The sequence below is a fragment of the Poecilia mexicana genome, unplaced genomic scaffold, assembly GCF_051168715.1.
Source record: "Poecilia mexicana isolate PSO_F unplaced genomic scaffold, ASM5116871v1 scaffold_2, whole genome shotgun sequence".
Classification (NCBI taxonomy): Eukaryota; Metazoa; Chordata; class Actinopteri; order Cyprinodontiformes; family Poeciliidae; genus Poecilia; species Poecilia mexicana.
Window position 1 is genome coordinate 52,678,867 of NW_028263371.1, and position 14,957 is coordinate 52,693,823.

Here is a 14,957-nt window from a genome sequence, read left to right on the forward strand (position 1 = left end):
CAAACATCAGTGTGTGTGTGTGTGTGTGTGTGTGTGTGTGTGTGTGTGTGTGTGTGTGTGGGTGTGTTGGACCTGCTGATCCGGTTTCTGACATTTTTTTTTATTTTCATTTCCAGAGAACTTATTATGAATCAAACCAGAAACTCACCTGAGGGGAAAAATGTGTTTTATAGAAATGAGAGTCATCAAACTGATCTTTGTCTCCTAAACTTTAACTGATTTATCTGTTAACATGATATTATTTTATATTCAGTGGATTTAAGTGTCCAATAAATATTCTATTTACTTGTTTCTATGCTGATAATTTATGGTTTGTTCCTTATTGTTTGTCTTTAAGGTCGTACTTTATAGTTTAATTTACTTTGTTTTACTTATTTCTTGTCTTCTGTATATTCTGGTTAGACTCTTTTCTTTAGTTTTTCTCTCAGTATTTAAGCTCCTTGGTCTCCATTGTTCAGTTCTGGTTTCTTCCATCCTGATCGTCTCAGCTCCATGTCCTGTTCTTATGTCACCATTATAAGTTTCTTTGTTTTCATTATTATTACCTTTCAATTACATCTGGTTCTCCTACAAGCCTCCCCTTATTACATATTTATTTTGTTTTCTGTTAAAAGAGTGGATCATAATTATTTTTTTGTTTAAAATACAATCATCCTGTATTTAGGCAGGTAAACTACTACTGTCAGATGGATTATTATAATATAATTAAAACTTTGGTATATGTGCTAAATGAGATTCCACTCTAGACTACAGCAGTGACTTGAGGTCAAACCATGCCAAAACTGTTTTTACAAATATCTTCATCCATCAGCCCACATAGGAAGAAGCTGGAAGCAAAATGCACCTAAAAAAATTCACTTTAGTTCAGTTCAAATCAGTAAATCAATGGAGCACCAACATCTGTGTTGCCATAGATCTTCACTAGTTGATCTCACCATCATTTAATCTGTAATTCTTGTCCAGACTTGGTTTGTTTACGTACCAGCTGATCTGATCCAACCCGGAACAATGAAAACTGGTTTTACTGGTAGATCTTTGATCAACAGCAGAGTGAACTTTCAGTTTGCTTTCAGTTTGTCCAGAGAAACTATTTCAGAGAGTTATAAAGAAATTATTTAGAAGACTTGGTGTTTTATATCGAGGAAGATGGAGCTTTTTGCTGTGTTTTTGTTCCTGCTATACGGTAAGATATGTTTCCTCTCTTCAAGCTTAAGTTTATTCAGCTGATCTTTATTTTTTTTCCTTCTTCACAGTCAGTAAAATAATTACCAGGTACAACTAAGGCCACAGCAATGTTTTAAAATGTAGGTCCTTGGTCTTTCTCATAAAAAAATTTGATTCTTTCAAGTTTATTGTGAAGTCATTTTCAGAATCAGCATAAAAATTATGGCAACTAAAAAGTTTCTTTATGGTAAATACATCATCCAGAGACATACAGCATCACTGTAGCATCATGTCCTTGCAGAAGCTTAATAACAAATAGTGTCAAAGTGAAATTTAAATCTCTACTGTAACAAGTTCTGGCACGGCTGATTGACAGTAGATTACAAACTGCCTCCCTGTGAGCTGAAAGCAACTGTTCATAGTGGAAACAGGAAACTGTTTAGTGGATCATTCTGCCTCAGAGATGCACAAATGAATCTTTTTTTGCTGTTTTTCTTTCTCCTCATTCGTAGATAATATTATTAATCCTGGTCTGCAGTTAGCAGCAGCTCTGTGTAGCTCAGGTTTCTCTTGGGGTCACAGTTTCCTTTTGTCATGGTTACAACACTGGATTAGGATTACAGGAGCAATGTTAGAGTGGTTCCGCTCTGACAGACACTTTGTGTTAATGTTGTCCATGTTTACTCCACTTCAGCACCACCTACATGCAGGGCTCCACAGGGTTTCATTCTGGGGTCACTTTTATTTCCATTGGGTCTGTTATAAGGAAGCATCATAATTCTTTTGGTGGTTAAGCAAACCCAACTGCAGTGAGACTTCTGTGTGGTTTGATTGTGATGTGATTCTCTTTAGTGATACAACCTTCTTACATAATTACATAATAATAATCATAATTTTATATTCTGGCTTTTTCTGCTCCAGAATAATGATGCATGTCTCACATCAATGACATAAAAGTCACATAAAATGCAACATGACCGTTTTGACTGCAGATACTTTGAAAACAATCAGATATGTATCTGAATTAGTGTCACTCATTCAGATACAGTGTTGGATTGAGTGACTCAGATCAGATTTTTATGGGGGTGAAATTATAGGAAATGAGCCATTAAGACCGCCAGGAAAAAGCCACATATATGCCACATGTCAGCAAAAAAAAAGACGATTTGGTCGTATTTGCCTGCTGTGTGATTGTAGCCTGTCTTGGGCTCTGGTCTCTCTTTCATGTCTGCAGCTTGTTCAGATTGTTACAGCTCAACTCTTAACAAGAGCTCATAGGTTTGAAACAATTTAAAATATATTCTGTGATTCTATCGGTTACAGAATATAGTTTAAAATGTTCTTATTGACCTTTAAATGCCCAAAGAAGAGTTGTATGCATGTTAGCCTGAACAAGTGCAGACATTCAGACCTGAAGCTGTTAATAACGGCTCTACTTCATGTGAAGTGGAGAGAAATTATAATTGACTAAAAGTTTAATTTCAAAGATCTACATGTTGTTAGCAGGTGATTCTGTCCTCTCTGCCTCTTCCATCCTCACTTACATATAGTATTATTCATATATGGAGAAATGCAGGATTATTGTAAAGAATTAACTTGCTGAAATTGTGAAAATGATCCTTTTCTGTTTTTCAGTCTTCATAACATTGAAAAAGCACTTAGAAATACAGAGAACTGGGACACAGTTTGATCAACAGTAAATTAAATATTTATAGACTGCATGTCTTTGGATTAAATGTATTTATTTTAATAAACTGATTTAAAACTTGTCCTTTATTTGTCTTCCAGCCTCTCAGGATTCTTTGGCTGTGACAGTGGAGGTTCAGGAGGGGGAACCGTCTGTCGTTCTGCCCTGTCAGATCAGCAAGAGATTAGAAGAGATTGTTACAGTGAAATGGAGTCGCTTTGATCTCAATCCCAACACTGTCCATCAACGGGACGAAGCAGACGACCTACGTGGACAAAATCAGGTTTTCAGAGGAAGAACTTCAATGATACCTGATGCTCTGGACTCTGGTGACTTCAGCCTCACTCTGAGAAAACCTCAACTTTTAGACAGCGGCATCTACATCTGCAGCATGACTGAGAATCAGGAGGAAACAGCTCTGTCTGGGGTTCAGCTGCATGTCAAAGGTCAGCTACCTTTCACACCTCCCAGTTATTAAAACCAGTTGTTTCCTGGTTTGTAATGTCTAATAAATAATCTTGGTTGAATATGGTCTCTCAGCAACCATTGAGCTGATTTATGGTCAGGGTTTTGGCAAATAATTTTCATGAAATAAAAAACATATCCGAGTAAAAAATATGTTTTACTGAACAGTTATAGAGTCATCAAGCTGATTGAACTATGTCTCCTAAAACATTTTATTTTTCTATAGATTTTTTCAGTTTTCAATAATTATTGAATGACAATATCATGTCCTGATAATCATCCTGTAGTTGGCAGATAAACTAATTCAGCTGTCAGAGTTTTCATCATCTATTAGTTAAATATCTCATCACTTCCTTATTTGTGGATTCAACTTATTTTTGCTGAAATGTATCAGATTCTACTGGTGGGAACTTATTACATGGAGGCATCAGCAGTAAAGATAACTGATATAACCTCCAGCTCCTCCCAATGGCATTTATTTACAGTCCAATTAGGTTCTAGTTGTGATAGAAAACAAAGAAAGCAGGTTTATCTAATGAGATCCAGCTAATGATATTAAGTTGCTGACTTCAGACTCATTTTGAGCAGAACCTGAACAGGGTGGAATAAAAGAGAAGAATATTGGATTTTACCATGTTGGGGGAAAAGCCTAAAGCAACACTGTAGGCAGGGAGCCCAGTCCTACCTAAGATACCTGGTAGTTTAGCTAGACTTAGTGTAAAATATTATATAAATTAGGTAATGGAGCTGTTCAACATCCAGCTTAGGGCAGCAGAGCCTCTCTGTGCTGTTCAGTCTCCAGTGACCAGCATGTTGAAATAACTTGTTCAGGTTGACAAAGTGTGCCGTATTTTCCGCACTATAAGGCGCACCTAAAAACCTTCAATTTCCTCAAAAGCCGACGGTGCGCCTTATAATCCGGTGCGCCTTATATATGGACCAATATTGAGCCACAACAGATGAGCAACTACGGTAAGCAGCCGCCGACTTCATTTTCCCCGTAGAAGAAGTGCGTGGTGCATGCTGGGATAGTTGTCAGAACGCTGGTTTGTTAATAAAGTTAGATAATACATTTAAAGCCAGGGGGGCAGAGGGGCGGGGGAAGAGAGACAGAGACTTTTTTTTCCAAATAACTTTATTTAAATGAAATTAGTATACATCAAAACAACATAATGAAGTATACAACACAATACAACAGCCAAGCAACTCAGCCAGGGGTGATTAGATAAGAACATGCAAAGATGTACATATTGAGATTGTCCTTTGAGCCTTTTCATTTGTAGAGTTTGTTACTGATTTGATATATAGTGAGAGACAGAGACTGCGGCGGCAGCGTGTCGGTTGGTCTGTGTTACCCAGAAAGCAGTTGGGCACAATATCACAACACCAACACCGTGAGTGAAACAATGACTCAGGCAGATTACTATTTAAAGTACTTGGGGGCTATTTATTTATAAATGTAGATGTGTAACGGATCAAATCCTTAAGAGTCTAGTCTATCTGCCTTATATATGAAAAAGAGTTTTAAAATAGGCCATTCATTGAAGGTGCGGAAAATACGGTAATCTCCACACTCCAGTTGTACCAAATGTACTAACTGGAAGGGAACAAATTAAGAGTTTAATCAAAAAGAAACAGCATGGTTGTTGACTATCAGAGTTAGTCAAAAGGAATCCAGCAAATAATAATCAATATTAATGATGATAATATCACTCCAGTGCTTACAGTAAGCTGGGCTGGAGGAGAAATGTTCTGTTAGCGTTGACCATCATTTCCAAAGGGCTACATATTGTTATCTTATCTAGTGTTATTCACATAAGAATTGATGTGATGAATTTGTGAAAATGATCCTTTTTCTGGACTTCATTAACTGTCTGAAGTTTTTCCCCTATTGCTTTATAACACTGCAAAAAGTAGTAATGTAGAGAACTGGGAGCCGGTTGGGTTATATGATTAACTGATTAAAAGAAAAGAGTTTCTAATGTTTAAATTTATTAATTTTGACACGCTGATTTAAAACATTTATTCTCTCTATTTGTCCTTCCAGCCTCTCAGGATTCTTTAGATGTGACTCTGGATGTTTATCAGGGGGATTCATCTGTTGTTCTGCCCTGCCGGAGTAAAGCATCAGAAGGGATTCTCATCGTGAAATGGAGTCGCTTTGACCTCAACCCCAACACTGTCCATGAACGGGGAGAAGGAGACGACCTACAAGCTCAAAATGGACTCTTCAGTGGACGAACATCAATGAGGTCTGATGCTGTAGATGTTGGAGATTTCAGCCTCACTCTGAGAGAACCTCAACTTTTAGACAGCGGTGTCTACATCTGCAGCCTTCGTCAGGAGACGGGAGAAGAAATGCTGTCAGGCATTCAGCTGAATGTCAGAGGTCAGCTAATTTGATGTACCCACACACACACACACACACATACAGTATATATCCAAAGTATTGTGTAATCCACCATGTGGGTCATAATCAATAATTGAATTCAGATCTTTTTCAATCACTTCCTTGGTTGCAGATATAAAATCCAGCATGTAAACATCCAGATTATAACAAACATTAGCAACAAGACGCTCTGAGAAGTTCAGTGGATTCTAAAGTGGCATCTTGACAGGATCTAATTCAGGTTCAATTCAGTTTATTTATATATTTATATATATTTTGTTTTCTAAAAAAAATAATAATAATTCAGTCAAACATACATTCCGATTAATTCTGGATATTAAACAGTTCATTAAGTTCAGTTTATTATTCAAATTAGTTTAAACATTTTCTTTCTAAGGAAACCCAGCAGATTACATCAAGTTACTGACAGGATGAATCTGTGGAATGAGTCTGAGATATTCTCTCTATTAAATGTTTTACTTTAGTGATAAACTGAAAGTGACTAAGAATGACAGACAGCAATATGTACCGATGTTAAAAGATCAGCAATCTAAATGTTTACAACACAAGTCTGGATGTCCAGATATGAGTTTTGATATGGATGTTATGAACAACTCATCATGATTTTCTTATGATTCTCCACTCTTGATGGTTTATGCTTCAGTTGTTTTATGTCTTCCTGAGATTGTGAGCTAAAGGGCTTTGCTGGACACCAGCATGATCACACAGGGTGAAACTGGTTGTATTCATCCTGAAGTGACATTAGAGATGTTTGCTGAATGTGTTGAGTCAGTTTTCACTCTATTATTGAGTGGTTTGCAGAAGTCTGGACTAAAGTCATGAGTCTTAGGATCGAGTCAGACTGGAGTCACAAATTATAAAACTGTGAAATTGACTTTCACACTAAAATCTCATGGCTGGACTTCAGTTTGAACCCTGATATCTTACAACAAGCAGAAGGTTTGTTACAATGAAAACTCACCTAATGCATAACTGTGCATCCTCACTTTTTACCAATATATTTTCATCCTGTTATCAAGTTTTGTCAGGTTTGCTTTACTGTGTGATTCCCCACTTGAAAGGAATAGTCTCTACTATGAAACTTTTAACTGGTTTTCACTCAAAGAGCCTTCAATTTAGCTGATCCATCTTTATTTTTTATGATGGTCACCATGGTGATTTAGCCTTTAGGCCACATAGGTGGAAAACCTGAAAAGAAACAGAAACACATCTATTACATTCTGAAATTACCAAGATAAATAGTTTGTGAAATAATCAAACAAATTTCCAGCCCTTTAAACCAATTATTCCAAAAGTATAAGAAATAAATATTTTATAGTAAAATTCAACACCAATAAATAAATTAGCATATTCATCAACAGTTTGTTAAATATATTTTTTGTCAAAATTCTATTCAACATTTATTCTTTTTCACTTTAAACAAGAAACACCAAATGTATTTTTTTAAGTTGCTCCTTTGATTTCAATAATATTAAAAACTGCTCAGTGCAACAATCAGAGTCCATGTTCTGCTCCAATCAGATTCAGGAAATGAGCAACAGCATTGTGAGGCTTAGCGGCTGTCCTTCACAGTTTGTAGAAAACTTTTGCACATTTCTGATTTTACATGCTACCTGCACTGTGTGCTTCTCATCCTGTGGCACTTTTTCAAACTGGAGTGACAGATCAGTCACACCAACAGTACTGCACTCTGTGATTGCTAGGAGATTGAGTCCACCTGGTTCTCATCACTAACAATAAGAGAAGCTGCAGAAAGGTGCAGCAGAGGAGAATGATTACCTGGCAGTTCACCAGAACAGTTATTACAACATGCATGCTGTATCTTCAGGTGTGATGCATCATAAACATGTCATACTTCAGTAACTGTTATAAATGTATTTATTTTCCACATGCAAATTTGTAAGATATAAATTGCCAGCTACAATGAAATACATTGTTCTTCAGATGATCCTCATTATTTTTGAATGATCATTTACATATTTTTTTAATTAGTTAAAGATTTATTAATTTGCAGCTTAACTCCTCATTATTCCCAAATCTAACAAAATTGAAAAGAAAAAAAAACAGTTTTGTTAGGAAAACCAATTGGTCAAAAACCTAGAGAGGTAACAATGTCTAATTTTCATAACATACTTAAAGCTGCAGTAACTTTTATTTTAAAAAAAATGTTTTTCTACATATTTGTTAAAACTGTCATCATGTCATGATAGTTTAAGACAGATAATCTGAAAAGATCACCTCCTCCCTGTGCTGCTGTCATCTGCAGAAATACACCACTCAGTCAAAAACAACCAAACAGAGAAAGAAGGAAGGTCTTAGCGCTGTCAATCAATCCCATGAACGCGCTGCTCAATCTGCTAATGGTGGAGGAACAATTTACCAGGGGTGTCAAACTCCAGTCCTGAAGGGCCACGGTCCTGCAGTTTTTATTTAATGAAAAGATTCACTGAAACATAACATGGTACCAGTTAACCTGTTGGTTCCTTTCAAGTTCTGCATCCAATCAGAACTCAAAATCCCAAATTGACTCCAGTCTGCATCCTGAACCTGAGAAGAAGAAAAAATGAGATGGAAAACACAAACTGACTGACGGACATGTAACAGGTTAAGCAACTTGATTTGTATTTTAAGTTAGTTAAAAGTTTAGGACTCAACTCAAGACTGAAATGTCTTGATGTCAAACCCGACCTGAGACTATCATGTATTTACTTGGATGGAAAGAAAAAAGAAATTAGTCCAATATTTTCGTGAAGCTTCAAGTAAAACAGGTTACTGATTTTGAATACCTGATAACAATTAAGGATAATAGATTTTCCTTGAACTCTATGCAGATTATTACTTCAAGTCAAGATGGCAAAGTTTTACCTTGAAACAACTGGAAGCTTCACTGCCAGTAAACACACATTGATCATAGATTATAAATTACTTACTGAGTGTTTTGTCCTGAAAAGCTGATCAGACAATTAAGATTAGCTCTAAACAAGTCTTACTTTATGATAAATACTTACATAAGAAAGTCATCAGGTCTATAAAGATTCTTATTTATTCAGTAATTCAGCTTTTTTCCATCTGGCAGAAGATAAAATTTTCTGGTCTGAAAAAACTGCGATGAAAAACATTTTTTAATTTTTAGATGTAACTTTTTAAAGAAGGAAATAATGAAATATCTCAATTTCTTTCCAGACATGAATATCTCTATGTATGTTTTTGTTTAGAATTATGTACTTTGCTGATTTATTGATGCTACAAGTTTTGTACATTTTAGGATTTCCATTTGTCTACATTTATAGTCAAAGTATTTTATTGTCAATCACATATATTAGAATCAAGATTACGTCTCTTGCCATCCCTTTAAGCTAAAAACTCAGCTGTCATACAATTAAACAGAAGGTTTTTAGAACCCATTAAAAAAACAAAGTTGGAGTTGCATTATAAAATATAACTTATCTTTATAACATTTTGTGTTATGAAGATGAAGAAATCATGACTCTCTTCCTCTCCCAGGTTTATCTGGGTTTTCACAGCCAAAATGCCCTGCAAGGTGGACAGTGAATTATCCAACCTTATTTTACCTTTTCTAGTCATGAGTGGATTGAATTTACTACATAAATTTTACTGAAAATTATTTGTCTTTTGGATCAACACTTTAACTGAATTAAGTTCTTAAAATGTAACTATTTGGACTAAACTTTCTGACATGAGGCTTTTTAGTTCAACTAAATGACTAAAAGGAAAGTAGAAAAGAGAAACAACATGTGACCAGCAGGGGGAGATTCTTTATGTACAAGATGCACCGGAACACAAACTGAATGCACAAGATTTTATTAACAATTTTCTTAAAACATTTCTCTTTTTAAAAACATGGCTTCAGGCCTAATACTTGGTCCCTGAACAAAAAGTTATGAGGTGAAGACAAATTCATTTATTAAAAAAAATAAATAAATAAATAAAAAGAAAAAAAACACATTAGTAACTTCAGTAATGCACAACAAATACAAAATGTGAAAGAAAAACTTCAAGCAATGGAACAAATTGTTGTCGTCCAGTTTCAAATGCCTCAACAAGCCAGAGGAGTCATGCCACACAGCCTGTCCAACAGCAACAGGTTAACAGGTTTAGTCGAGAGCAGCCAGGTAAAATAAATTAAAATCTAAAAGGTAGCTTAGCCAGGAGTGGAAACACAGCCTGAACAGGAGGGAGCAGATCAGCAGGTCAGGACTAGTTGGAAGCTGCAACAACCTGCAGCTGCAGCTGCAGAGCAACGCTGCAGAAACACAGCAGGTGCAGCACCTAAAACCAACCATAATCCCAGCCAGAGATTGCAAAAATACCACTTATGATCTCAGATAAAGATCAAGAACACAAGCCAACATGTAGCAGGGAAACAAAAACACACACACCTTGATTGATGCTTCACACACACCTTGATTGATGCTTCACACACACCTTGATTGATGCTTCACACACACCTTGATGCTTCACACACACCTTGCAGTGCCTGTCCAACTATGAAGGTATCTGCCACCAATCAGCAGTGAGCTTCTGACTGCATCTGGTGCTCAGAGAGGGGAGGATGGAAAACCATCCACCACAAAAAGAAACAAATGATCTCAGAATAGAAAAATATCTCATCTCTAACTGGTCTTTGTTTTTCCATAGAGATTTTTCCAACTTGGGCCAGAATTTTCCTGACTCTGCTGATTCTACTTCCTGTTTCTGGAGGCCTTTTATTTCATTTCCGACATTATTTCATATCAGGTGAGTTCCTCTTACATCAGTATCAGTACTAATGTCCAACATGCTGAGGTTTTCTGAGTTTTCCTGAGACAGATTGTGAACATTTCAGACAATGACGCCTGTATTGATACAGAAAGATGAAGGAAGCTTCATAGTCGTGGTTTCATTGTTTACGGTTATGGATAAAATGCTGAGTTTTCATGTTTTCTATGGTCAGGAGCTGAACCCACATGAACTCAATATACGTTTGTGGGCGAATGAGAATAGAAATAATCTACAAGTTTATAATAGGAAGTACTGCAGAACTACACAAAATGGTTGAATTATCCGTCTTGTTATGAAGATGAATAAATCATGGCGTTCCTCCTCCCATCAACAGTCTCCAGGTTCACCTGGTTTTTCTGAGCCTAAATGGAAAAACCCATTGGGAAAACTTGTAAAAGTTTCCACATTGCTTTGATTTTTGGCATTTTGTTTCACTATAACTATTATAACTATTATAACTATAATCCTGCTGATCTTAATCCTACTGTTGAAGACCAAAAATAACAGAAATTCTAAATTGGAAACATTTATTACAGGCGTCCAGATCAGGTTTTTACCCCCAAATCAGAGTCTTTATTTTGAGTACTGGCCGACACAGAGTCCCAACCTGATACTTAAAAAAATTCATTTAAAAAATAAAGAACAAAGAAACAGAATAAACAGAATAAACTTACATATATAGCCGATCCCTGACTGAGATTTAACAATCGATTCCGATTGAGTCTGAAATTACGTAATGTCAAACAACGTGGTAGATAAAACATTAAAACATTAAAGTTACACATAAATATTTTCATTGTTTTTTTATTTTATTTTCTCTACCATTGTACATCATAAAATGCTTTAAGCTGCTGCTGTTTCTGGCAAAAGAAAGACAAATGTCTGATTAGTTGACCTGCAGCTTCAGACCAGCAAACGTTTCTATGATTCACTGAATGATTTACGTCTGTAAGGTTGATGCACTGCAGCACAAAACCTTCAAATGCAATAATGATGAAATAATTACTAATAATTGAAAACTTGAATGTAAGACTTTTCTAACATCAACCTTAGCCTTGTAGGGTCGATTCCATAAAAGGACAAACTGAAATTCCCAGATCCAGAGTTCTGATGAGTTTCTGTCTGTCCTGCTGAATATTCCTGCTGTTTCTCATCCACTAAACATAAATCAAACCCACATTACAGGATGATGATATGAAGTCATTGAAACTTTTCTCTACTTTGAATCCATCAGTAACTGTTTTTATCTCCAGTTAGTAGGAAACAACAGTGATGCAGTTTGTTATATGTTGGTTAAAAAGTACAAATATATTCATAACCATGTGGATGATAGTGAATCTTTTCTTCTGAGTCTTTGAGAGGAAGTTTAGATCACATGGATCCTCTGTCAGCATCTGGTCACTAAATCCTGAGCTCCACTTTGTGACTGAGGTGTTTTTCTCCTGGATTATCACTGAGGCTCCATCACTGTGAACATCAACATCATCAGTTCTGCTGCTGTCAGTGCAGCTCATCTGTTTGTTTCTCAGTCTACAGGGTGGAGGTGGATTCAGGAGAGGAGTCTGTTCTGCTGCCATTTAAAACTGCAGCCCGTCTGCCTGAAGGAGTCAGAGTGAGGTGGAGACACAACAATCGCAAAGTGGTCTACGTTAATGACGGGGACTTAGATTGGTATCAACACTGGCTTTATAAAGACAGAACAGAGATTAAAGAGAAATCAAAGTTTGGAGACTTCAGTTTGACCCTGAAGAAACCAACAAGCAGAGACACAGGAACCTACAGCTGCACCGTCTACAAAGACTCATCAGATGAAATCCTGACCATGAAGCAGGTGCTGCTGAAGGTCAAAGGTCAGTACTGTAAATATAGGCTACATTTTATATCTGATAATATCTCCATTAAAGAATAATGAGGATAAATGTTACTGAAATATAATTTATAATAAAGAAAATTATGTAATAAATAATGGCAGGACTATTCACAATAGATGTTATGAAATAAAAGTAAATTTCTGGGTTTTATTTAAAATGATTAACTATTTAAACTACCAGCTTCCATCCTTTCATCCATCTATTGTTCCTACCAACTTATCCATTCAGGATGACACTGAGGTTTTGGTTCCTAGAACCACTGGGTGAGGAGGGTTCAGCATAAACTGGTCACCAGTTCATCACAGGACAGGTGGAACCAGAATAATCTGTATAAAATGACTAAACTTTAATGTTTCAGTTTAGTTTCTTATCAAAGGGATAAAATTATAAACATAAACAAACAATTATTTATGTCTGTGGATTTATTTCAGTAACTTGTTATAAAACAGTAACTTCTCTTTAATCATATTCTAACTTTCTCCTCTCCTCCATCCAGCTGGTCCTGACTCTCTCATCATATCCATAGACTTTGGTTCAGGATTCAGTGGCTACGCCTTCAATGTTAAACCCAGACAGGAAGGAGGAGAGACCCAGATAAAGAGATGGAGGAATGGACTTGGACTAGACACCCCAAAGACTCCAACCTGCATCCTGTTTGATGAACATGAAGAATTTATGAAGTTTGGTTATGAAGCTAAAACAGCATTTAATAATATGAGAGGAGGAGAAGCTGAGAAACATTATTTCTTTGAAAGGTTCAAGTCGGATGTCCGTTTCATAGTAAGTAAAAGTAAAGAACTACAGAAAAATCTTCTTCTTTCTTGGATCCTATCATGTTTTCTATGAACACACCAGCCTTCTCATTTTGAAACTGAGTCAATATTTGAATCTAACATATTTTAAATCTGACATGTAGATAGTGTTAAGGAAATAAATAAGTCTTACCAAAGGTGAAACCCTGAGTCAATCAAGAACAAAATGCATTTTGATTATTATTTTATCAAGAAATTAACCAAAGAATAGGAGCAATGACTCCCCTCACTAGTCCAGGGAAGTGAAAAAAGATGAAAGTTCATCACTTTTAATATCCACCAGCCTCTAACAGAGATGGGAGAAAAAGAGAGAATCCCAGAGATGTGAAGTTTTAGTTTTTTCACATCTCTGATATTTGGACCTGCAGACTGAGACCTGATGGTTCAAACCCAGTTCAGAAATATCCTTTATTATGTTTCCAGCGAGCTGCTCCACATGAAGGATGCTTTATAGCTATGATTGATTGATTGATTGATTGATTGATTGATTGATTGATTGATTGATTGATTGATTGATTGATTGATTGATTGATTGAAATTAAACAAAGTTTGACATAACAGTTCCTCCCTTTGGTCCTATGATGGATCACCTTAAACAAACTTTGTGCTTTCTGGAGATACATAACATATGAATATAAAAACTGTAACATATAAAAATTCCAAAGCAAAAGAGAAAAAAACTTCAGTAAAATAAGTTCCTGTAGAAAAGGCCATTCTTCAAACAGAATTAACAGTAAAAGTGATTAATGCAATATATATAAAATAAATACAACATGATGGTAAGAAGTTGAGGATTAAGAATCATCACAAGCAAATTGTTCAGGAGTTTCTTCAGGTTCCAATAAAAACATATTCAAGCAAAATTAAGGAGACTCAGGTACAATAATTAAACATTTTAATTTACTGTTTCAAAATTCAACAAAGCTGCACCAGATGGAATCTGAAGGTGAGGAAAAAACATGTTTAAGGCACTAATAAAGTTATTTTCTTAAAGGAACAAATGGACACACTGATTGGTCTACAGGAAAACACTGAACTCCTAAGGACTCCTATTGGAACTAATATGACACTGAAAGTTAAGAAAACAACTAATGTCAGAATAAACTTAATGATTTTATAGTAAGTAGTTCCAACTATATTTCATTAACTCCATCAGGTAGTTCACAGCAGATTCAACCACCTGATGCTTCAACACTTTGATGCAAACAGAACAGAGACTGAAGAAGCTTCATCATCTTCCAGGAGATGATCAGGGAAAACCCAATGAAGCATTCCTGTGATCTTTAGACATGATATTCCAAATCATTCACTCCTATCCAACCTGCAATAACTGTCCAGTTTGAAACTGGTGTGACCGTGAAGGTGAACTTCCATCTCTGCATGACAACACATCTGTTGAACACACAAACCTCACCAATCTTGGTGGGAGCATCAAAGGTCAGCATCAGGTCAAGAGCAGGAGCTTGACTATAAACCCTGCTAGAAAAAATGATGTCAGTTCATTCAAATTCAGACAGAGCCTATAAATATTTTACCTAAGATTGAAAGGAAACACTTCTATGTTCAGTGTGCAGTTCCAATGAAAAACAACCAGGAAATAGAAATAAAATCCTTATTTTAAAAGAACAGTATTAAAAAAAACAGTGAACACAAGCAGTATTTTTTCCTTATTCAGTTCAAACCCCCCATTTGTTTGTGTTTTTTATTCACTAAACAATGTTCCTATCACTATTATTAAAAATGATTTAACTTCAAACCCTTTAACA

The 14,957-nt window shown here is 35.9% G+C and overlaps 1 pseudogene across 1 annotated transcript; it reads left to right on the forward strand.

Moving 5' to 3' along the window:
- Positions 1-1,035: 1,035 nt before the first annotated feature.
- On the forward strand, positions 1,036-13,079 carry LOC148160930 (butyrophilin-like protein 1; annotated as a pseudogene). The gene is made up of 6 exons (XR_015761973.1): positions 1,036-1,183; positions 2,953-3,297; positions 5,364-5,705; positions 10,386-10,484; positions 12,038-12,358; positions 12,876-13,079. The product of XR_015761973.1 is annotated as a butyrophilin-like protein 1 (transcript).
- Positions 13,080-14,957: the final 1,878 nt, after the last annotated feature.